At 36.8% G+C, this 25,424-nt stretch overlaps 1 long non-coding RNA gene across 1 annotated transcript in view; it reads right to left on the bottom strand.

The window, feature by feature from the left end:
- Positions 1 to 23,772, bottom strand: part of LOC142874898 (uncharacterized) — a 376,092-nt gene extending 352,320 nt beyond the window's left edge. Inside the window, exons 1-2 of the long non-coding RNA XR_012922479.1 lie at positions 18,946 to 23,772; positions 18,140 to 18,239 (exon numbers count right to left, since the gene is read on the bottom strand). This is a non-coding gene — a long non-coding RNA (uncharacterized LOC142874898). The remainder of the gene's footprint in view (positions 1 to 18,139; positions 18,240 to 18,945) is intronic.
- Between the last annotated feature and the right edge of the window lie 1,652 nt (positions 23,773 to 25,424).

Below are 25,424 nucleotides of genomic sequence, written 5' to 3'. Positions count from 1 at the left end.
GTCTGATTGACAGTCCTGATGGAGTGCATATATGTGAGTGAAGAAGCCTCTAGATCACTGGCTTTCAAATCTTAGCATACATCAGAGTTAATTGGAGGGCTTGTTACAACATAGATTACTGTGGCCTATAGTTAGAGTTTCTGATTCAGTAGATGTCAGCGGGGCTGGACAATTTGCATTTTTAAGTTTTCAGGTGATCTGGAAAAAATGCCATAGATGATTTGAGCCACCAACCCTTAGTGAGACCCCAACTTCATGGAGCATAGATAAACCATCCCTGCTCTGCTTTGTCTGGATTCCTGGTGCACAAAATCCAGGAATTATCCCAACCTTTACCCATTTCAGAAGGTATATTAAGATGAAGTAAAATGACATTATAGGAAACAATTCATTCTAATGATTTTGGATCTTAATTCATTCTAATGATTTTAAAAGTGCAGGATCATAAACTTTCATGCTTTATTGCCTAGCTTTAATTTTGCATGTGATGTAACACATCTCACAAGTGATCACAAAACATCATGGCTTTATCACCATACCTGGGACCCTCCCCTTGTTTAAGAGCATGGGGTTTGGGATCTGTCAGAGCTGTATTTGAATCTCACCTCTGCTGTTTACAGATTAGCACAGCAATTAATGGGGAAGGGGAGAGGCTTGCTGGAGTTTGTGTGCCTTGGTTTAAATTCCAATTCTACTACCTTCTAGCTGCGTGTGACCTAAAGCAGGATACTTAACCTTTCTAAGCCTCGTGTCTCCATTTCTAAAAATGGCCTGAGAAGATTGCTGTGCTCATTAAATGAGATAATGCCCTTAAAGCAGTGCCTGGCACCGAGAAGTCACTCCATAAATATCTTACGAAATGATATGTGCCCTTAGGGTTTTTTTTACATACAAACGCAGGATAATAATATCTACCTCATGGGGTGATTGTTAGGATTAAATAATAAACAATAAGTGCTCAAGAAATAGCAGCTATTATTATTATCATTATTACCATGAAACAGGTATACTTCCTGGTACAGAAAGCACAAGTCAGCAAGTTTTACTCTAATAAAAGAGAGCTTTCCTGCGGGGGGACGGGGTGGTAGCAATACACAGTGTCTTAGCCTGGCACTGATCAAACAGTAAGGGAGTAGATGATATGCTCAGTTCGATGGTAGATTCAAAGGGATTTCCAAAGTCTATTTACATATGCTGTCAAGCCAGGGTCAGACCTGCACTAAATTATCATAGGTCCTAGCACCTGTCCTGGTAGTGTCAGGTCCAAGCAGCTGTGAACCAAGCAGAGTGTACCTTTGTTATTTCTCAGCCTCCAGCCCCTCCTCCTCTTTCTCCTCTCTGTCCCCAAGTTCAGGTTCCAGACACCATCCCTACCAGCCACTGTGCTGATTAATGGATCATAAGATGAGCAGAAAATCCTTTGGAATAGCAAACAGTAATGAATATGCTAGCTAATAACTCTGAAAAGATAACTTTCAGTAATGAAAAGGGACTTTTAAAGAACTAAGGACCTTCAGGGCCCCACAGAATACATCTATAGTATAGTAACGATGGGAAAGAAGATTGCCATTTTTCAAAGCAAGATTTTTTCGGTTCAGTTAGAGCACAGCACATAAGAGACTACTTTCTCCCTAGCCTAGCCTATTACAAATTTTACAAGGCATAGATACAGCTTTCTTTAACAATATTTTATGTTTCCTTCTTCTTATAACTTCAATAATTGGAAGAATGCTGGAAGAAAATATAGGTAAATATTTTTATTCTCTCTAGATGGGAAAGAACTTTCTAAATATAAAGAAATAAAAGGAATCACAAAATAAAAGATATACAGATTTGACTACATAAAAATTGAAACCTTCCATATGCCAAGAGACACCATAAGCTAAATTAAAACTGAGAAATAACATCACCAACAAAGCATTTACATTCATAACATACAAATAATTCATACAAATCAGTAAATAAAATTCTAGCATCCCAATAGAAATATGGGCTAAAATATAAACAGATAATTTACCTTCTTGATAGAAAAAGAATTGCAAAGTATATATCTTTTCCCCCCATAGTGAATTAGCAAAGATTTGAAGTATGTTAATATTTCATGCTGGTAAAGTTTCATTAAGGCTAGGATTCTCATACCTTCTCATGAAATTGGTCTAATTTTTCTGGAAAGTAATTTGTATAAATAAATCAGAAGCTGTAAAATGTTTCCAATTCTCAACCCAGTGAGCCTACCTCTAAGGAAACTTGGAAAATTTTCCTAGGAAGTACATAGAGCTTGAGTCACAATGTAAGTACAAAGATGTTGACCACAGCTTTATTAATAACGGCAAAATGCATGGAAAAACATACCCTCAACACTAAGGGTTGGAATTTTGTATATTTATAGGAATATTATACAATTTTATAATTTCAAACAGCCCTTAATGATTTGGGAAAAAGCATACCAAAACAAAAATTAGTGGAGAAAAAAATCAAGATGCAAAACAGGATATATGAGGGATAGCTTTGGAAACATTTTTGTAGTGGTTATTTGGAGAGCTGCACTGAAGGTTATTCTGAAATAGCATCTGGGCTCAGCGGGAAAGAAGTCTGTGATGACTGAACATCTGCCACAGGCAGGGAAGGTGGGGAGTGACCACACATTCACTCTCTGTGCCATGCCGAGTAGTATATATAGTGTGGTTCCAATCACTTAGCATATACACATGTGGAGGGTGTGTGTGTTGTGTGTGTGTGTGTATGTACAATCACTACATTGTAACAGTGATTGTCTTCAGATTGTGAGATTAGCATGACATGCTTTTATTTTTTTTGTTTTTGTTTTTTTTTAACTTTTTGGATATTTTTCAAGTTTTCTATGAGGGGGTTCAGGACACACTTGCCCAAAATATTGCACCTTGACATATTGAATATTTTAAGCTTGAAGGAATCTGAGAAAGCAATAGAGACAAGAAGGTCCCTCTGACCTCCCCTGTCCTTCTCTCTTGAAGCAGGTTATAAAACCTAGGGAAGGACTTTCTGACCTTCCCCTGAAGCAGGTCATAAGACACTCCTGTGACAGGTGCCTTCTTTGTACCCAAAACAATGGTCCCCAACCTTTTTGGCACCAGGGACCGGTTTCATGGAAGATAGTTTTTCCACGGGGTGAAGGGTGGCAGAGCTCTTGGTATTGGTCTGCAGCCCAGAGGTTGGGGACCACAGCATGAAGGAAAGGACTATCCTTATCTCTGAAGGTAAAGGGACACAGAAAGGCATCTGAATGCACAGCCTTGCTGAATTCCCCCAGTTTATTACATTTAGTCCATTCCCCTTTGTCCTGTTGTACTTCTCCACAACTTACCACTCTTCATCAAACCTAGCACATAAACACTCAGGTCTAACCACTGCTTCGAGTCTTCATTTATTTTATGAAAGCTCCTGTGTCACATAAAAGTTTTATATTAAATAAATTTGTATGCTTTGGTCTTGTTAATCTGTCTTTTGTTACAGGAGTCCTAGCCAATGAAACTAAGCTGCGTAGAAGGAAAAGATGTTCTTCTTTCCCTCCATTTATATTGAGCACATAATGATTGTATATTAATTTTTTTTAGTTCTTCAAATTGTTCAAGTGATGTTTTAATTGGAATATTACATTCATTCTGGGGAAGGCTACAGGAGTGGGAGAATAAAAACACATGCAAATAAATTTTGTAGAGATTTGTTACATGTGCTTTTGTTTCCTTTTCCAGAAGGGAAATGTATTATAAGAGCTAGGAATATCTTTCCCAGTACAGGTTAACTCTAAATCTCCTTAAAATTGGATATGAACAATAATGTGACTTTTTGTTTCTCATAAAAATCCAAGCACTTGAAAGAAAGTTTCTGTGAATGAGCTAAAAAAAAGAATTAATTTTGTCAGTATAAATAGCCAAAGGGCCTGGAACTAATAAGACCATATTTGAACATGCCAGTCTTACCATGAGTTTTTAAAATTTTAAAGCAATTAATGATGCTATTAGTGTCTTTTACTAGTTTGGATACTGCTGAGTCATTCCCACTCTTGAAGCTGATTTTGATATTTTTACAGCTCAGGTTTCTTTGCAGAGAGGATTTACCAGGTGAAGAAGCAAGTGACTCCGTTGCAAGGCTGAATTTCTTCCACCTGTGAGGCTGGCTGAGAACTGGAAACCACAAGCTTCCAGGAGTCAGGGACAAAGGGCCCAGATATAGCTCTCCCTTTAATTAGCTCTGTGACAATGAAACGAGCCATTTTTCTCTGTTCTCTTTCAGCTTTTCCATATTTATAATATGAAAATATACTGTTACTGCCCTCCAGGGAATAACATATGAGGCTAAATTAAGTAAAAGATGTGAGATGTATAAGATGACAGAAGGCCATCTTTCTTTCCAGGTCTCACTCCCAGATGACCGAGTACAAATCCCTCCCAAGGTGTGTTAATGATAATTAGGATGTTAACTATCAGCCAAGCAGTCAGCGATATTTGAGCTTCTAAAAGTAAATTAAGTAGGCTTTACCCAAATTTCAGAGTTACGGTATCAGCAAGATGTCCAGTGCCAACTCCAGGGAGCTTTGAGGGAGGATGTCCACTGTAGTTTCCCACAGCCTCAACTAATTCTCTCGGAACTAATTCACATGTGACCATGGTTGAGTGACTTTGTCACCTTGCTCACAGTTGAGGTTTGCCTTCCCCTGCACCTTCGACATGCTCTCCATTTCCCAGAAACACCCGAGTAAGTGTTGAGAAGAGCCAGCAGTACCCAGAGTGGGAGCAGTCTTTGTTTGAAAATTAGTTATCGGGTAAGGTCCATATAACTGGTTTCCTCTTGATAAAAGCCTAAATATGCCAAGATACTCAGAATCCATAGGGAAAAGTTTGACAGATGTGATTTATTAAGTCTGAAGATTTTTTTTTCCTGTGGCAAAAACACTATCAACAAAGTCAAAAACACAACAACAAACTCAAAGCAGTCCATGAGGACACCCATAAATTAATTTTTTCGAGAAGCCTTCACTGCCCCTGCCCCAATGTAAATCAACACCCCGTTACATTATTGCATCACCCCTTTATCTTTCTTTCCTTACATATATGTGTACCCCTAGCAGTATTTGACAGATGATCACTCTGGACAGATACTGAGCTACGTGCTACCTATTCATGCACAGACAAAAGAACAACATGACAAGAGTTATGCTGGGCGGCATTACATCACTTTTGGAATGATTTCTATTTCCATATTGTAGACTATTTTTTTTTTAATTATCTAAACACAAATGGCCCAAAGCATGGAGAGTCTTGCTTTCTACTTATTTAAATTTTAATGAAATACATAAGCCAGATAATTTGGTTTTATATATAAAAATACTTTGATTACATTAAATCTATTCATATATTCTATTTCTCCTTATTAGGTGGAAGGCTTGCTTTGAATAAATTTTAGAAATGTAATGTAAATACTGACCAAAAATATACACATGTAAGAAAGCACATGATGTGGTATTTTATGTGAAATTAAAGATATTGCTGAAATTTGATTATCTGTCACAAAGGTAATTATTTCTTTGTGACTGAAGTTTAATAATGTTGCCATGGAGCATTAAAAAGAAAAGAAGCTTACCCAACGTAACAAACCTTTAAAAAAATTGTAAATATTGTCTGTGCATGTGTGTCTTAAAAAAGAAAATAATTGTTTTCACTAACATCATTGTATTAAAGACAAACTATCATTCTCTGTTTTGTTTGACAGAAGTAATACTTTTCCAGTTGTGCAGGCTTCTAAACAGTGGATATCCATTCTCCACACAAGGAATAGTAAAACCTAAATTTTCATTTCTCTTAACTCCTAGATATTACTATGATTTCTTGGAAAAAAAAAAAAAAACAACAACCAAGTCTTGTATTATCTTAGGACCAAGTCACAAGTAATTCAGAAATTGTTTTAGTTACATTACATTGGTTACACTGCATTCATTTATGTGATTCTATACTTGCAAGTTAAGTGACTCTGCATCAGGCCAACCAAGCAAGGTGTTAAACCCCTACCGCAGGTTGTTCTGAAACCACTGCCAACAAGGCTCCAATTAGGCTCCATGGAACAGCAGGATCTCCTTGCAGCCACACAGGTGAGCATAACTGGAGCAGGGCAGGTACAAGTGTACAAGCCAGCAGAAGGGACATTAATGGCATAAACCAGAAGGGGAGTAGGAAGGTACAGACAGGTGTGAGGCTGAATCTGGGCTTTGGCACATGTGTTCTTTATGTGAATGACTTGATCTGGAGGCAACTCTCGTCTCGCCTTGGACTGGCAGTTTTTTAGCTAATGTGTGGCAGCCTGCAATGCCCTGGTATACTACATAAAGCCACAAAGATGGGCTTTCTTTTCCAGTGTGGCCAAATGTCCACTCTTTATAATAGGCCTCCTTTGTAGTAGACTTGGGACACCAGAAAGGCAGATTGAAGGAATTATCCGAACAATTCACACAAAGACAAAGCCTGTCTTACTTGCTGATGCACCCTCCCCTCCCCATTCAGCTCCCTGAGTGAATATAAAAGCAGACTTCAGTATACTCATAAACACCATGCTAAGTTTAACAAATTTGGAGAATAAAGTCAATGCTTTAGGAAATAGGCTTCATGTGAGTCTTTGGGGACAGTAAGGGAACGAGTCACACATTATTCTTTCCTTTATCACATCTATCTAAAAATAAAGAATAATGGAACATTTAAAAAAATATATATATATATGCCTATCAAAACAAGCAAGTATTGAGCATCTATGTACTACGTGCCGGGTCCCATCCAAAACTCAAAGGTCATTTGATTTGTTAGGAGAGATAGACACATTAGTAAAAATGTATTTCCACAGCAGATGATGAGTACAACCTTACAGGTAATAACAAGATACAAGGAAACACACCAAAAAGGAGTGGTCAGATCTAACCCAGATGTTTGAGATGGCCCCCCAGGGCAATCTTTGACCTGAGTCTTTAGGTTGAGCAAAAGTTTGCTTTGCAGATGAAGGTGGGTGGCAATGGTAGGCAGAGGAATGGCACGTCCAAAGGTGCCGATGAATGGAGTAATAACAGCGTACTCAGCGACACCAACATGTACTCTCATCTAACATGGGGATAAGGTGCAGTGTGAGGAGGAGAGGGAGTGGAAGTTTTTGTCACCAATCTAAGCCTTTGACTGCTTTCTGTAAGCAAAGGACAACTATTTAAAAATTTAAACAAGTATTCAAACTGCAGATTAAAGTGAGTATTGTGGAGACAGAGACAGGGATAGATTGAAGAGGACATAGACTGGGTACAGGGAGGCCAGCTAATGATCCAACTGTTAAAGCTCATCAGGAGATGTTGGGGGCCTGAGATGACTTTAGAGGATGACAAGGTGATTTCAAAAGGAAAAGCATTGGGTTGTTAAGTCCCCAAATGAGGTTGTACTAAAGCTGAGTCCTATATGGGGGGGTTCAGAGAAAAGAAAGCAATGGATTAGAGAGGCTGAGATGCTATCTGCACAAGGAGAGGAGAGAGAGGAGGTGAGGTGGGTACATCGGCAAAGACATTTATTATATCACATCTAATTAGAAATGATGCCCTCTCCTTGGAACTATATTAAAACTTGTTATCGTGGTTTGCACTGGAAATAACTATACCAATAAATTCAAACGTTGAAGAAAGGAAAACAGAAAGGATAGAAAAAACTCATTTTATGTAAGTTAATCTTTTCTTTTTTTTAAAAGATGGGATCTCTGTCACCCAGGCTGGAGAGGAATGGCATGATGATAGCTCACTGCAGCCTCACTCTTCTGGGCTCAAGGATCCTCCTGCCTCAGCCTCCCAGATAACTGGAACTACAGGCCTCTTGTGCCACCATGACTGGCTAATTTTTTATTTATTGTAGAGAGGGGTGGGGTTTCTGACTCTGTTGCCCAGGCTGATCTGGAACTTTGTCCTCAAGCAATGAGCCTCCCTTGGCCTCCCAAAGTGCTGAGATTACAGGTGTGAGCCACCACGCTCAACCTATATAAATTAATCTTGTATCCCTGCAGCACATGTTGTGCTGCTTGGATACCAGGACTAAAACTGTCTACTTACTCCCAGGTCTCTTTAGGCCAGTCTCACAGGCAAGGAGGATTCAAACCACCTGTTTGGCTTCCCTATAATCCCTCTGGGAACAGAATGAGTATCAGATCTTTAGAAACATTTTCTCGGTCAACCTTGCCCTTTCCTTTAGGAATCTGTCAAAATCATCCAGCAACATCTCTTTAGGAGACATTGTTTTCTGATCTTCCCTGCCATGGCTTCAGACTAACATGCTCTTTTCCAAATGGAAAGACTCCCTGTGTGAATTCTCTCCACCTGGACCTGAAAGAACCAACCAGGCCCCACCTGCTCCCTGGTCCTCACTCAGACTTGTGTTTTAGCAAGCTCATTCTGGACGCTGAAGAGAGAATAAACTGGAAAGAAACAAGAGCAGTAACCAGTCAGAGGTCGCCTAGTCTATTTGGTGGCTACAGTGATGAAGAGAAATGAACTGCTTTGAAAACTAATTATCGGGATTTCAGGGGCAGATTGTATGTGATGAGCAAGAAGGAAGAGTCAAGGAAACTCTCAGGCTTATTGATCTAAGCACTTGGGTAGATGGAGTGTCCATTTATTGAGCTACAGGACACAGGATTCAGGAAGTTCAATTGCAGACCTCTAAGCAGAGATGTCCAGCAGTTCAGATATAAATGTCTGGAGGTCCAGAGAAAAAATATGAACTGAAAAAAATAATTCTTGTGTCCTCAGCATATAGATAGCACTGTTCCAATCTCCCTGGGAGAGTGAATTGAGTGCAGATAACCAGACCCTGGAGAAATACTGATATTTTAAAAGTTAGAGAAGAGAGGCCTTTGGCAAAGAATAGAAAATTCTACTGGAGAGGCAAGAGTGTAAAACTCACAGAAATACACATGAAGGACTGCATTGTCAACACTGCAAAATGCTGTTGAGAAGTCAAAATACTACTAAAAAGTGTTCATTAGATTTAGGGACACAAAGGCCAGTTAAGAGCTTGGAGAGAGTAGTTTTACTACTGGTAAGAGCAGAAAATAAATTCCAGTACCTTGTAGGGAAAGAGTGAAAAGAAGAAATGGAGAGACCAAGGGTAGACAATTTATTCCCTAAGTTTGCCCATGAAGGAGAGGAGGGAAAAACAGTCAGTGAAGAGGGACATTGTTTTACTTTATTTTCTGTTGCTTATAGCAGAATACCTGAAAGTGGGCAATTTATAAAGAAAAGGAATTCATTTCTTATAGTTCTGGAAGCTGAGAAGTCCAAGATTAAGGGACCACATCTGATGAGGGCCTACTTGCTGGTGGGGACTCTCTGCAAAGTCCCAAGGTGATGCAGGGCCTCGTGGTGAAGGGCTGAGTGTGCCAGCTCAGGTCTCTCTTCCTTTTCTTATAAAGCCACCAGTCCCACCCCCTGGTAATTCACTAATCCATTAAGACAGGGGTCCTCAAACTTTTTACACAGGGGTCCAGTTCACTGTCCCTCAGACCATTGGAAGGCCATTGGAGAGTGCAGTGCACATTCCACACATGTGTTCTGTGGGCCTGGAAAGAGTCGGCTGCTAAGCAGGACAGGCAGCGTGGGCAAAAACACCCGGCGGGCCGGATAAATGTCCTCGGCAGGCCGCATGTGGCCCGAGGGCCGCAGCTTGAGGACCCCTGCATTAATACATTAATCCATTAATTCATGAATGTATTCATCCATTCCTGATGGCAGAGGCCTCATGACACAATCACCTCCTAAAGGGCCCACCTCCCAATACTGCCATGTTGGGGATTCAGCTTCAACATGAGTTTTGGAAGGGACATTCCAATCATAACAAACATGTAATAAAGATAGGGGTGACTTGGAAGACATGACAACACAACAACAATAATCAGCGAGCAATGCGGGAAATAAGACTAGGAAGCAACGGTTGTGAGTTTGGGCAAAGCAAGTACCAAATCTTCACGGAAGTCAGGATGGTTGAGTTCAAACGCTTGCTCTGGCAGTTCCCAAGTTTCCTCACCTGTAAAATGTGGATAATTCTTACTTTTTTGAGATATTCTATATAAAAGTATACTTCTAGTAAGAATTTACCATACATTAGGTTTTCTTTTATTCCCCTCCTTTTGTAGGCTAAGACAAAGGGACAAGAAGACTTTAGTACAAGAGCGTGGAGATGTGAAATGTAGAAACCTCACATAGGAAAGAATGTTTGTATTTTCATATTCAAAATACACTATTTGCTATGATAATGTCATCTCATGTGTATTTTACACCACTTCAAACTTTATTCCGTTGTTTCATTTTCACCTCACTACAATTCTATGAAGCAAGTAGGGCAGGTATTCTTATCCCGTGTTAGAGAGAAAGAAACTGGGGCATGCTGAGGTTAAGGGACAGCCCATCCTCAGTTGTTAGCAGTGGAGGTTGGGCTAGAACGATCTCTGGAGTCAGTGCTTTCTTTAGGAGCCCTGTAATACACAGATAAAAGCTAATTTCAGTATAAGTAGCACATCTAGAACAACGATAAGTGGGAAATATTTTGCAACTTTCTTTTGAATTTTTGGAAATAAACATATCAGTTTAAGTTTCTTCCAGCTGGATTTCATATCATTATCCTCACAATGACTAATTCCCTGGTACTGAATCCTCCTTGCTTCTGAGGCTGGCCAAGTGCTATGCTTTAAAGCTAAGGAGACCTAACAGCAGAGTTTAGTTCTGCTATCCCTGCAGCAGGGCCTGAGCCCCAGTGAAAACAATAAAGAAAAGAAAGCAATAAATCCATCCAAGAGTGACACAGCAACCAGAGAGAGAAAGCTTAGGCAAAACATCCAGGAGAGAAGAGTTTTAGCAAAATGAACTGCAAAAGAAGATTGATATTAACCCAAACCAAGATACTACAGCTGCGCTGCTACTACTATTACTACTAATAACAACAATAGTCACAGCAATACAGGAGACAACTCAACTTCACATATACCAAAAAAATGTATGGACAAATTTGGTTTCTGATGAGGGCTCTTTTCCTGCCTCATAGATGGCCACCTTTTTGCTGTGTTCTCTTATGGCCTTTCCTCTGTACTCGGAGAAAAGAGAGAGCTCTCTGTTGTCTTTTCCTCTTCTTATAAGGACACCCGTCCTCTTGGATTAGGGCTCTACCCGATGACCTCATTTAACCTTAATTACCTCCCTAAAGGCCCATCAGATTTTTTAGGGCTTCAACACATGAATTTTTTTTGGGGGGGGGGAGGGTCACAATTCAGTCCATAATAGAAACCAAAATCTCTAGTTTTCAAACTAAAAAATATAATACCAAAATTAGTAGTAACCTAAAAAATCAAGTGGAAGAAATTGTTGAAAAAAAATAGGAAAAATTACGAAGAGCTAGAAATTATGAGGAAAAAAAATACAAAAACTTGAGACTAGGCAAACAGATCTAGGAGACATAGCATGAGAATGACAGAAGTTCCAGGAAAAAAAAAATTACAGATTGAGGAGAGGCAATGATTATGCACATAAAGAAAAACAATAACTAAAGAATATAGATTTTAAGTGCTCACTGATTTCCATGCAGGACACACAGGTAGCATGTCCAGGTAAAATTCCTGAACTCTTAAAAAAAAAAAAAAAAAAAAAACTTTTACACAATTTCAAATGACGGGATCCTATCTAGAGAGAAAAGGACAGCCACTAAATAATCCTCGAAATGTCCAAGGTACTATTCACTAGCTAGGTTAAAGGTAAGATATTTGCCAAAAAGCAAGAATTCAGAGAATTCCCATTGAGAATAGTACTGAAACTATAACTACAACCAGATAATAAGTTAATAAGAAGAAAGACCTCAAGAAAAGGAAAGATAAGGATGAAAGGAAACAGCAGTGAATATTTAACCTTGCAACATGCAAATTTTAAGATTAAACGGATGATACCGGGAATGTATAAAATATATCCTAAATATGGATTCTTGTTATAAAATAGTTATGCTACAAGTGAAAGGGTATAATAGTTTGGAAAGTAAGAAATCGTCTCAACAAAACATAGAAAGGAGAGTAGTAGTGAAGAAAGGAGTGAGGTAAAGTTTTCTGGAAGTCACTTCTATAATGTAGGAGTCAGGAAGGAAGGAAGTGGAAATATTCTAAAAATGCCTCTTTGGGGGCTGAGTAAAAAGCCTTGCAATAACTGGGGAAAATAGTTTCTTGTAACACAATCACATATATTTATGAGTGTTTAGGAAAAGGATGAAACTATTAGTTGAATGGAAAATTATAGGGGGAATTCTTAATTATGTGGGGAGCAGAGGTGAGAATTAATAGTAACATTATCAAATCACGAAAGATAAGTAAAAGGAAAAAAGAAACCTCAGAATAAAAAGTGGTAGTTATCACAGGTAAAATAATAAAATATAATAATAATACTATAGTATAAAAATCTGCAGAAAAGTATTAAACATGAATAGAGATATAAAAATTATTGTAAAAATATTAACAAATAGAACTCAGCATTGTATAAAAAGAGAATAATTTTCTCTGAACAAGTAGTGTTTATTCTGGGGTTTTAAGTATTGCTTAAAATTACTAATATAGTTCTTTACATTAACAAATTAAAGGAGAAAAAACAATTTTATCACTGGGTGCTAATTATTCTTTCATAAAAGTAAGCAACTATTCTTTTTCTATTCTTAATAAAAACTCTAAGTGAAATAGCAAAAAAGAAACTACTTAAACGTGATAAAAAAAACACTCACCAAAATGAATTACAAAATATAATTTCAAAGTTATGAAATGATATAGCCTTCTACCACCATTATTATGCAACACTATTTTTTAAGATTCTAGAAAATTTAATAAAATAAAATTGAATAATTCTTATAAATTAAAAAAGAAGAGATTTAAAAATTAGGTTACATATACTGATGACATTATTGTATACCTAAAGCTACAAGACACCTTAGTAAGACACTACTAGAATTTAGTAAGAAATTTAGTAAGGTAGTTGAACACATAATAAATGTACCAAAGGGAGTTGGCTTTTTTCTCTATTAGCAAAAGTTAGTAGAAATATTTCATTTATAATGACCATGAAAACTATTAAATAAACATTTAGATATAAATTGAACAAAAGTAACATAGGACCTGCATAAAGAAAACAATAAAATTATTAAATGACATAAAAGAAGTTCTAAATAAATGCAAAGTGATTTTATACCCTTGCACAGGAAGACTTAATATCATCGAAATGTCAAATCTCTTCAAATTAATATATGCAGGAAATGAAATTCAAATTATACTTCTAATTTTGAAAAGATGAAAAGTTTGAATAATATGATACTAAAGTTGATATGGGTGAATTCATGTCCAAGAATAGTGAAGAAAATTACTTATAAGGGCAACAAAGAAGAGGGCTTGCCTAACAGGATATTAAAATATATCATAAAACCACTGTAATCAAAACCACATAGTACTGACACAGCAATGGACAAATATATCAATGAAACAGAAGAGAAAATCCTGAAATATATCCCATTATATAGTTCTGATTTTAGTTCTTTGAAAAATCTCCATACTGTTTTCCATAGAGGTTTCATTAATTTACATTCCCACCACCAGTGTACAAGAGCTCCTTTTTCCTCGCATCCTCACCAACATCTGATATTTTTTGTCTTTCTAATAATAGCCATTCTGATTGGCATAAGATGATATCACATTTGATTTTAATTTGCATTTCTCTGATGGTTAGTGATGGTAAGCCTTCGTTCTTCTGTTTGCTGGCCATTTGTCTTACTTTGAAAATTGTCTATTCATGTCCTTAGCCCACTTTTTCATAGGGTTATTTTTTTGTTGTTATTGTGGAATTGTGTGAGTTTCTTCTGAATTACAAATATTAGATCCCTATTGGATCTATAATGTGGAAATATTTTCTCCCATTCTGCAGGCAGTCTGTTCACTATGTTGATTATTTCTTTTGCTGTGCAGAAGCTTTATAGTTTAATTAAGTCCCCTTTGTCTATTTTTATTTTTGTTGCCTGTGATTTTCAAATCTTAGTTATGAATTCTTTGCCTAGACTAATATTCAGAAGAGTTTTCCCTAGGTTTTCTTCTAGTATTTTTATAGTTTTAGTTTTTACATTCAAGTTTTTAATCCATCTTGAGATGATTTTTGTATATGGTGAGAAACAGGGGTCCAGTTTCATTCGTCTGCATATGGCAATCCAATTTTCCCAGCACCATTTACTGACAAGGGTGTCCTTTCCCCAGTATATGTTCTTGTCGACTTTATCAAAGATTAGGTGACTGTAAATATGTGGTTTTATTTCTGGGTTCTCTATTCTGTTCCACTGATCTATGTGTCTATTTTTATACCAATGTCATACTGTTTTGGTTACTATAGCCTTGTAATATAATTTGAAGTCAGACAATGTGATACCTCCAGCTTTGTTCTTTTTGCTCAAGATTGCTTTGTCCATTCAGGCTCTTTTTTGGTTCCATATGAACTTTAGAATTGTTTTTTCTAATTATGTGAAAAACGGTATTGGTATTTTGATAAGGATTGCATTGAATCTGTAATTTGATTTGGACAATATGGTCATTTTAATGATATTGATTCTTTTGATTCATGAGCATGAAATGTTTTTCCATTTGTTTACGTCATCTACAATTTCTTTCATCAGTATTTTGTAGTTTTCCTTATAAACATTGTTAACCTCCTTGGTTAAATGTATACCTAGGTATTTTTTTGTAGACATTATAAATGGGATTGCCTTCTTGATTTGTTTCTCAGCTAGGTTGTTCTCGGTGTATAGAAATGCTATTGATTGCTGTATGTTGATTTTGTATCCTGAATCTTTACTGAATTCACATGTCAAATCTAAGAAGTTTTGGTGGAGTCTTAAGGGTTTTCTAGGTATAAGATCATATCATCAGCAAAAAGGGATAATTTGACCTCCTCTTTTCCAATTTGGATGCATTTGATTTCTTTCTCTTTCCTGATTGCTCTGGCAAGGACTTGCAGTATTATGTTGAATAAGAATGGTGAAAAGGGGCATCTTTGTCTTGTCCTCTTTCTTAGAGGAAATGCTTTCAACTTTTCCCCATTGAGTATGATTTGGCTGTGGGTTTATCATATGTGGTCTTTATTATTTCATCTAGCAATATTTGTTTTGTGAATTCGGGTGCTCCAATGCTGAGTGCTTATATATTTAGGATTGTTATACTGCCTTGTTGATATTATCCCTTTATCACCATATAATGACCTTCTTTGTTTTAGGGGGTTTTGTTCGGGATTTTTTTACCGTTTTTAATTTAAAGTCAGTTTTATCTGATGTAAGTATAACTACTCCTGCTCGCTTTGGGTTGCTGTTTGCATAGAATATCTTTTTCAACCCATTTACTATCAGTCTATGTGTGTTTTTACGGGTAAGGTGAGTTTCTGTAAGCAGCATGTAGTTAGATCATGGGGGTGTTTTTATACTTCATTCTGGCAATCTACATCTGTCACATGAGCATTTAACCTATATACATTCAGGGTTAATATTGATATGTGAGGCTTTATTCCTATCATATTATTAATTGTTTTCTAGTTGTTTTATATATCCTTTATTTCTTTCTTTTTCTCTGTCATTTTGTCTTTGTGGTTTTATCAAATTCTGTCACATTGCCATTTGATTCCCTTATCCTCCTTTGTGTGATTGTTTTTTAAGACCTATTTTATATTTTCATGTGTTTTTGTGACAGTGAATATCAACCTTTTGTTTCCATGTTTAAGACCCCTTTGAGCATTTCCTATAGGTCCAGTCTAGTGGTGATGAATTCTCTCAGCATGTGCTTATCTGTGAAAGACTTTATTTCTCCTTAATTTATGAAGCTTATTCTGACAGGATATAAATTCTTGACAGAAAGTTTTTTCTTATAGCACTTTGAAAACATCATATCATTTCTTCTGGCCTGTAAGGTCTGCTGAGAAGTCTGCTGTTAGTCTAATGGGGTTTTCTAAATAAATGGCTAGATGTTTTTCTTTTGCTAATTTTAACATTTTTTCTTTCACTTTTACTTTATTCTGAATATGATGTGCCATGGTGAAGTCCCTTTGCAATGTATTTTACTAGGGATAACTGGGCCCCCCATATCTGGATGTCTAACTCTTTTGCTAGACTTTGAAATTTTTCATCGATTATTTTCCTAAATAGGTTTTCTAGATTCTTTTTATCACTCTCCCCCTCAGGAATACCAATAATTCATGTTTGCTTTATGTAGTCCCAGATAAGTCAAAGGCTTTGCTCGTTCTTTTTGATTCTTTTTTTCCTTAATTTTATTTTACTGGATTATTTCAAAACACTGTCTTCAAGTTCTGAGATTCTTTCTTCTGATTGGTCTAGTCTATTATCGAAGGTTTCAAATGTATTTTGTGTTTCTATCAATGAATTTTTCAGTTCCAAAATTTCTGTGTGTTTTTTTTAAGATATCTATCTCCTTGGTAAATTTCTCCTTAATATCCTGAATAGATTTTCTGATTTTTTATATTGGTTTTCAGATTTCCCTTGCATCTCAGTGAGCTTCTTTAAAATCAATATTTTGAATTCTTTATCTGGCATTTCAAGGAGTTCCTTTTGATTAGGATATGTTGCTGGACAATTGTATGGCCCTTTGGTGGTATCATATTTCCTTATTTTTTCATATTTCCTATGCCCTTCCATTGATATCTCTGCATGTGATATAGCAGTCATTTCTTCCAAGTTTTTGAAATTGCCTTTGTAGGGGATAATCTTTTTCCAATAATGTATATATGTTGTTGATTAAGTAGGACACTGGCTTTTATTTTGGGTGCTGTTGGTAGTGTGATCTTTGTATAGTTTCTTTGGCAATACATGAGGTCAGTGGCATCTGTGATTTCCTTAGTGGCTTAGGGTAAAACTATTAGTTGAGGCAATGATGAGGTTTTGTTAGGGATTTGGTCATCAACTGAACCACATTCTCAGGAAAGCATTCTGTAATCTTTTAGCCAAGGTTAGATTCCCTTATTATTTACTTCCTTACATCTTTTCCCTTTATCACAACTCTCATGACATGTTATAATTATTATTTTAATTGTTCATCTTTCCTACTAGAGTATGCTTTGTGCAACAGGAACTGTCTGCCTCATTCACTCTTGGCTTCTTGCATAGTTTTCTAACATTAACTTGTGGCTCAGAGCTCAATTAATATTGATTGAAGGAATGAATGATTCCCTTGTAAGGATGTCAAGGACAGGGGCAATATCATTTTCTTCTCCACTGTCTAGTCTATCACCTCAGCAGGAACTTATTTATTGAATGAATAGATGACAAGAAGTATCACAGTTATGATACATGAATTATGAAACCACTTCCTACATTAGACTTAGATAATATTGAAGATGCCAGGCCTCTTGGTGGCATTATAGGAGAAGGTAGCTAGTGAATAGGGATTTTAGGCATGGGACTTACTTACTTACTTAAGTCTGAGACAGATGAATCATATCATTTTTCCTCCATAGATTACTTGAGTATTGAGGCATAAATATATTGATGCCTAGAGATATTACTGAATATATGTAGCACAAACATGCCCACCCCATCTATGACTGCTTAGATAAGGCATGAACATTTGACCCAAAATATGAGTCATTTTAATCTCTCTCTCCAATGTGAATTTGGGAAACTAAAAGATTATAGAGCTGAAAGAACTTATAAAATCGGGACCAAATCAGTACTACAACTGGACAAAGCCAAGGACAAGCATACCTGGAGAGAACAGATGGGCCCGGCATACCAGAGAGGAAGAGATGAATGGAGCAAGCATGCAGGGTTAGCAGACTTCCTGGTACCATGAGACATGAAGAGAGCAGGCACATTTATCTATTTTATTTGCCCATTCATCCATTCAAATATTTGCTGAACCTACTAGGAATCCTACATTATGACCAGTGCTGGGCATTCAACAGTAAATGGACAATAAAAGTCTCTGGTTTCACAGGGCTTGAAGTGCTATAAAAAAGACTGATAGGAACTGATTATGGAGTGTCACAAATGTTATGATAAGGAAAGTTCACGATACTATGGGAACATAAAATAGGAAACCCAACCTGGTCTAGCCTTTGTGCAGACTTTTCAGTTACAATCCCTGTGTAGCCCAGTAGTATCTCATTTCCGGTCTTTCAATACCTATGAGATTCCTTTTCATCCCTGCAAGAGTAAGAATAAGCTCTTTTTTCACTTGAATCAGCATACAATGTGATACATTTTGTCTGCCCAGTACATGTTTGGGTACTATCATTTTAGGGACAGTCCCTCCTCTTCCTAGTGGAGGTACTGATCACAAGATCCCACCTTTCCCGCCCCTTAGTCTGGCTAACCAAAACACCCCATGTTCTAGCTACAAGGATTGGTGCAGATGTTTGCACACAATCTACTTTGGGTGACTCAGAGTCCTTTTGTGGGGACTGATGGGAATATTGGGATAAAGTGCCTCTGCCTTCTGAGATCTCAAGCACAAAGGTCCTTACAGGCTTGGAGCTGTTGAGATCATTTTTGCCACCACTTGAAGAGGGCTTACCTATGCATGACGGCACCACAGAGGGTGGCAGAGCTAGAAGGTGCTGAAAACTAGAAAGATTTCATGATAATGATCTTTTAAAGCATTTCCTAGGCTTTCCAGTTCCATGAGCCAATACATTTATTTTTTTTCCTTAAATGTGTTGCTTTCACTCACAAATAAAAGTGCCCTCATTATTAAAGCTATTATGGACAAATTTCTGTTCCATGTACAAATAATCCCTAATCAAGATGGTTTAGTAGGGATGGGGATGGAGAGCACAAACCCACCTTGCCCTATCTTTCCTTTCCCCTACTCTTTCCCAGGTTGTCATAACTTGTTTGTATAATACTTTACCCAGCAGTTCCTCACAGTTTCCTATGGCCCTCCCGACATTTCTGTGATGTGGGTGTTATTATTCCCATTTTGCTGTGGTGTTCTAAGGTTGCTTAGCTACAAAGTGGCTGATCTGGTACTTGGAATATCATTCTGGCACCACTGTCTGGTGTATTCCCATTCTGCCATGCCTCCAATTCCTGCTCGCCCGGAATCCAGTCCTCCCAAGCCAGTGCTACTATATTCAGCCTCCAGCTTCAGCCCTAGTTCCTTGGTGTGCCAACTGGAAAATGCCGCTGGAACATAATAAATCCATTTAATTATTTTTTTAAGGAATTAGAAGAATAACGTAAATTTTATTACCCAGCTAAAGTCTAATTTTCATATGCAAATTTTTATAAATTAACAGTATCATCAGATTGTTCAAGAGCCTTGAATCATGCCAACTTGCTTTTTTAATGCTGTGAATAAATGCATATTTTTCGAAATTTGGCAAAAATCTCTAGAAATGGTGAGGATAATAATCAGACATAGGTATCCATCAAATGATAGATCATTTTTATCCAGATTCTCTCTTCTCTTAAATATACAGCAGTCATGAGCTAAAAATAAAACACAGAAAACTGCAACTATTTTTTAAATGAAAAATTCCTTGTACTGCTATGAGATTGGTTCTTAAAGTTGTAGAATTTAAGGACAGAAATAAATTTTTGTTCCATTGCCCTAACATATTCCAAAGAAGTATTAAATTGGAACATTTAAAATACTATTTTTTTACTCTGATTTTCTCTTTTCAATAAGGAAAAAAAAGAAAATACTATTTTTAAAAAAATTTCACTGATGATTAAATTGATGTTAAATTATTACACTTTATTTTCTTAACAATGTAATAAAACTAAACTCTCTCTTTCAAACTCCATTATATTTTTGGTTCTTTAGAATTCCATGTGGATATTGTCTTGTTATTTTTGTGTCAGCCTTTGAAGAATGACACCAGCAATTATACACCAGCAAACCTAGCACTAAGTTAACATAAGTCAGAGGCCACACTACTAATTAAAGCTTTATTTAAGAATATAGGCCAGGCATGATAGTTCATGCCTGTAATCTCTCAGCACTTTGGGAGGCTGAAGTGGGAGGATTGTTTGAGGCTAAGAGTTTGAGACCAGCCTGAGCAACATACCAAGACTCCATCTCTAAAAAAATAAATATTTAAAAAATTAGCTAGGCATGGAGGTGTGCACCTGTAGTCATAGCTGCTTGGGAGGCTGAGGCAGGAAAACCACTTGAGCCCAGGAGTTTAAGGTGAGCTATGATGGTGCTGCTGCACTCCAACCTGGTCAACAGAGAGAAACTCTGTCTCTTACAAAATAAAACATAAAAATATAAATATTGCCATCTGCACAGATGAACATAGGCTGAGGTTATTTATTAAATATCCATATTTATGTCTGTGAATCATAATTTAATTTTTTTTTTTTAGAGATAGGGTCTCACTGTGTTACCCAGGCTGGTCTTGAACTCCTGCCTCGGCCTCCCAAGCAGCTAGGATTACAGATGTGAGCCACTGTGCCCAGCTCATAATTTCTTCATTGAAATGTTACCTATTTAATATATGAATCAAAAAAAGGATGACAAATTCTTTCCCAAGCCCATTCTAAAACTGTTTCTTGATTATTATAAGGTAAACATATTTAAGGGTTTGTCTGAACTTATTTCCATCTCGCCTACACAACAATTAATCATGAAACAATATACACACACAGTAGACTGAATTCTCTGTGCAGACTAAGTAACTGTTTATGCAATATGATTTTGAAGATTCCTCATCTCTCAAAATTGAAATCACTTAATAAATAGCAGGGACCTTTGTAGCTCCTTGTACTGTTATTGTCAATTGCTAACACCTGGCCATAAATGAATAAATCAGATTTCCTATTAGCGTGAAACTCTAAAGGAATGGAACAGAGAATCAATGAGTTTTGTAAAAAGAGAGACAGGAAGACAGGTCCAAAATGACTACATATTGCTCTGAGCAGCCAGAAGGCATTGGAGAAGCACAGGACCTCCAAACTCCTGGGAGCAAAGAAGGCACTAAATAAAAGGTAGGGAGTGTTAAAGAACCTAAAGAGAAACCCACAAGTTTCACTGACTTCACATGTTAGATAGCATTAGTTCTATTTAGTAACATTTTCAAAATATAATATCAGGATCGTGACATTGAAAATAGGCCCTGCAACGAAGAGGGGGAAAAATGGTTCCCTTAATTGAGCGCACAGAGATAGTTGGCTGACTTTGGCAACGGAATTTAATTTACTCTTTTTCTCTGTCCTCTCTCACGCACACTCTGCTACACCTTACTGAACAAGCTAAAAATTCAATAAATAAATGCATTCATTAATGATTTAGTATAACCCAAAAGGAAAGCAAAGCTGCCAGAGCCACTCCACAGGTCTCCCGCTTTGCCAAAAGCGATTACGGTGTGTCAGGACTGATGGCGTGAACCCAGCTGCGGGAGGCCAGGGATGCTGTGGAGGCTGCTGCTCCTGCAGCTGTTGCTGCTTGGGCAATGCTGAAGGCCTTGGAATTTGCACACCCACAGTGACTGAGAAATGGGAAATTTGAATATGTTCCTGCGAAGGGTTCTTCCTTCTTCCCCTTCATTATGCACCAAGGGATGTTCTAGTAAAATTCAAGACATCAGCTTAGAATATGTTAATGCTCATAAATTAAATTGCTCACAGAAGGTGATCAATTTTTAATGTTTATACTCAAGATGTTCTTTTTAATTAACACTTAGCTACATTTGTACTCTCTGTTCACTGTAGAAAATGCCTGAACTTGCAGAGCACTGCAATAAGTTGTAAGACATCAGACTGCAGTAATTTTCAAAGTTGCACACTTCAACGAAAGAAAAAGGACTTAGCTTCAGAGGGTTGATATCATAAAGGGACCCAAGTTACTCTTCGGAAGTAGTGGGAAGTTACTCTGCATGCATAGATATTTTTGGAAAGTTACTTATATTCTTGATGTGGAGGTGGAAATTACCCATCCACAATGCCTACGGTGTACATGTGAAAATTAAAAGTGATTTCTAATGTCAGCAAAAGCTCATTAATTTAGAATCCATTGATTTGTAATTAATGTTAATTGGCCACTTGTTAACGACATAGAACTATTTTAAAAAACAGATTGTTTACTAGCTGTGTGACTTTGAGAAATTGACCTAACTCAGAGTAAAAATGGGAATAATATTCACATGATGGTTTTTATGAGGATTAAATAACACATATAAAGTGCTTCACATATATCATTGGATGCTAAATAAATATTTGTTTCTTTCCTGTGTGTATTATTCTATTTACTTGCATTGTTGTTCTTGATACTTTCTCTCTGAAAGTGGGAATAAGACCAAGCTCAGTGGCTGATGCCTATAATCCTAGCACTATGAGAGGCCAGAGCAGCAAGATCGCTTGAAGCCAGGAGTTCAAAACCAGCCTGGGCAACATAGTGAGACTCTGTCTCCACAAAAAATTTCTTTAAAAAATTAGCTGGGCATGGTGGCACACACCTGTAGTCCCAGCTACTGGGGAGGCTAAGGCAGGAGGATCACTTGTACCCAGGAGTTTGAGGTTGTAGTGAGCTATTATGACACCACTATACTCTAGCTGGGGTGACAGAGTGAGACCCCATCTGAATGAATGAATGAATGAATGAATGGAAAAATAAAACAATATAAAATAAAATAAAATAAAAATGGGAATAAGAATTTGTCAGCAATATATATGTATTTCACTGGGGGAATGTTTCTTCTAGTAGTGTCTAGGGTCCTACTCCAAGTCAGAAACAATTCAGGGAAGCAGACCAAGACTTTGATGTATTCTACAAAGGAAAAAGTATTATGTGTCATTTAGAAAAGAACTAGTTTCCATAGAAAATATATTCACAGACCATTATGGGCAGAGTAGCTTTCATGGTGGTATTGCCAATTCTAAGAAAATAAGATTTTAAAAGTATAAATAATTGTTAAAAATATAATGGATTCTTCCCATCCATATATTCTCTTTCAACTGTATTTTTGTTTTTGTTTTAAGGATCTATGAAAGTGTCTCTAGCATAGAGATTTCCACATTTTCTTAGTTTGATGATAGAGGACATTTTAGGCTTAGATGAAGATAGTAACAAAGAATTGGCACTAGCAAGCTGGGGTGGGGTCAAGACAGATTTTACAGACTGATGGAAGTGTGATTTTGGCAAGAGGCCTGGAAATTTTCAACTCTGCATATGTTTAAACTAGCTGTTGTGCTGGTAAAATATTAAGTTAAAAATGTATAATTTTTACTAGTGGTGCACTAACTGCCTAGGAAGATCTCAAGACATAGCTTTGGGATTGAGCATCCTAAAATGTGTTTCTAGATCTATAAATAACTACTATCTACATGCAATTACAATAATTCACATAAACATTGCTTTCAGATGTCTGGAATTTCTGGTATATGACTTATTAATATTATTATGTAAACCCACAACAAGTCAATTGTGCACTAAACAAGACAATGAGAGTATGCATCCTTGTAATATTTAAAACCAGAGCTGTCGAGACCCCGTCTCTACTATAAATAGAAAGAAATTAATTGGCCAACTGATATATATATAAAAAATTAGCCGGGCATGGTGGCACATGCCTGTAGTCCCAGCTACTCGGGAGGCTGAGGCAGAAGGATCACTCAAGCCCAGGAGTTTGAGGTTGCTGTGAGCTAGGCTGATGCCACGGCACTCACTCTAGCCTGGACAACAAAGTGAGACTCTGTCTCAAAAAAAAAAAAAAAAAAAAAAAAAAAAAAAAAAAACCAGAGCTGAATGATTTGGCTTTAGATGACCCAAATTTAATTTTCTTATATATTACTCAATTTCCCAAATATGTTCTAACCCTTGCAATGTAAACAAATTTTCTAACAGCAGGATAGGATATAGCTCTATGGAGTTTTATTTTCTGAAGCGGATGATTCAAGAGTGTTAAGGAAGTAAAGCAAAAAAAAAAAAAAAAAAAAAAGACTTCAGTGACTTTTTGTTAGCCTGACAATAAGGTTTTTTTTTAATCTGAAGATTTGTGAAGGAAATGACTTTACTTTATAAATAAGAAACTTGGACTTGTACCAGCAAGAATCCTATTGACTTGGGACTTTGAGGGCTCACCTAGTCTGAAGTAACAACCGACCTTCCTTGAAACTTTTAATTTTTTTTATTTTGTTAAACTACTTCAGATTTACTTTTTATGTGATATTTGGAGTCACTATAAGTCAAACTGGGTAGTGACACCATCTGACCTCTAGAAGAGCAAATAGCTCGAGTGTAAAATAATAACCCTGATCAATGCTTCGTAATCCTGCTGCACATTCGATTCAGCTGAGTAGCTTTCAGAAACATACAATACCCAGGTCCCAGGCAGGTCATGTCCCATTATTAGTAACTTTAAAAACTACTCAGTTGATTTTAATGTGCAGACAAGATTAAAAACCACTGCTTCAGATAAAGACTTTTTTTAGATGGAAAAGAGCCTTTCAAACAGCTTTATCTATATCTATCACAGTTGTCCCCTAAATATGGAGAATGTTCAATAAATTTCAGGTTCTTAACCATTTAAATCTATCGGGGTTAGCAAACTTTTTCTGTAATAGGTCAGATGGTAAATTTCTTAAGCATTGAAGGTCATAAGGGCTCTGTCATAACTCCTCAACTCTGATTGTCTCTGTTGCAACTATTCAATCCTGTCATTGTAGCACAAAAACAGCCATAGACAATGTGAACCAAATGGGCCTGGCTGTGTTCCAATAAAACTTTATTTACAAAAACAGTTGGCAGGTTGGATTTGGCCTACTGGCCATAGTTTGTCAATCCCCCTGCAGTACATTACCTCTCAATCTAGCCTCTTGTAACCTTTCACAATTTTATCAGGATAGCTTTATTTTATAGTTTAAAAATATTATTATATTTATTTCAAAAATATTGCCATGGATTAAACAACTAAGTGCTATTATACATGGTTATTAATAAACTTGCATAAATAAAAATGACCAAAATACTAACCTCTGCACTTTTGATGAGATTACCATCTCTAAAGATATTAGTTATTAGTGAATTTCATTACCTTTTATCTAGGCTAGCTAATATAACTTTATAAATTATGCCTACTGGGTACAAAATGATTAAGTAGAAATTCCCTAGTGCTACTACTACTAGAGAACAGGAGTTGTTTGTTTAATTGTATTTCAAAGAAAGTACTGTAGTCAACATGGAAAATACTGGGTATATATAGGGCCATTTTCTTCTCCAGCAAAGACACTGCCAATCGTTTAAAACTGAGCCTGGATGTGACCTCAAATACTTCTTAATATTGCTCTAGGCAGTCACCATAAATCAGAGTTAGCAAACAAGAGAAAATCTATGTGACGTTCTTAGTACAATAGGAGATGTGTTTCCAGCTCAGACAACAAGCAGGA

Source organism: Microcebus murinus, chromosome 13, assembly GCF_040939455.1.
Source record: "Microcebus murinus isolate Inina chromosome 13, M.murinus_Inina_mat1.0, whole genome shotgun sequence".
NCBI classification, from domain to species: domain Eukaryota; kingdom Metazoa; phylum Chordata; class Mammalia; order Primates; family Cheirogaleidae; genus Microcebus; species Microcebus murinus.
Note: the sequence above shows the minus strand (reverse complement) of the source record. Positions and strands in the feature narration are given on the sequence as shown.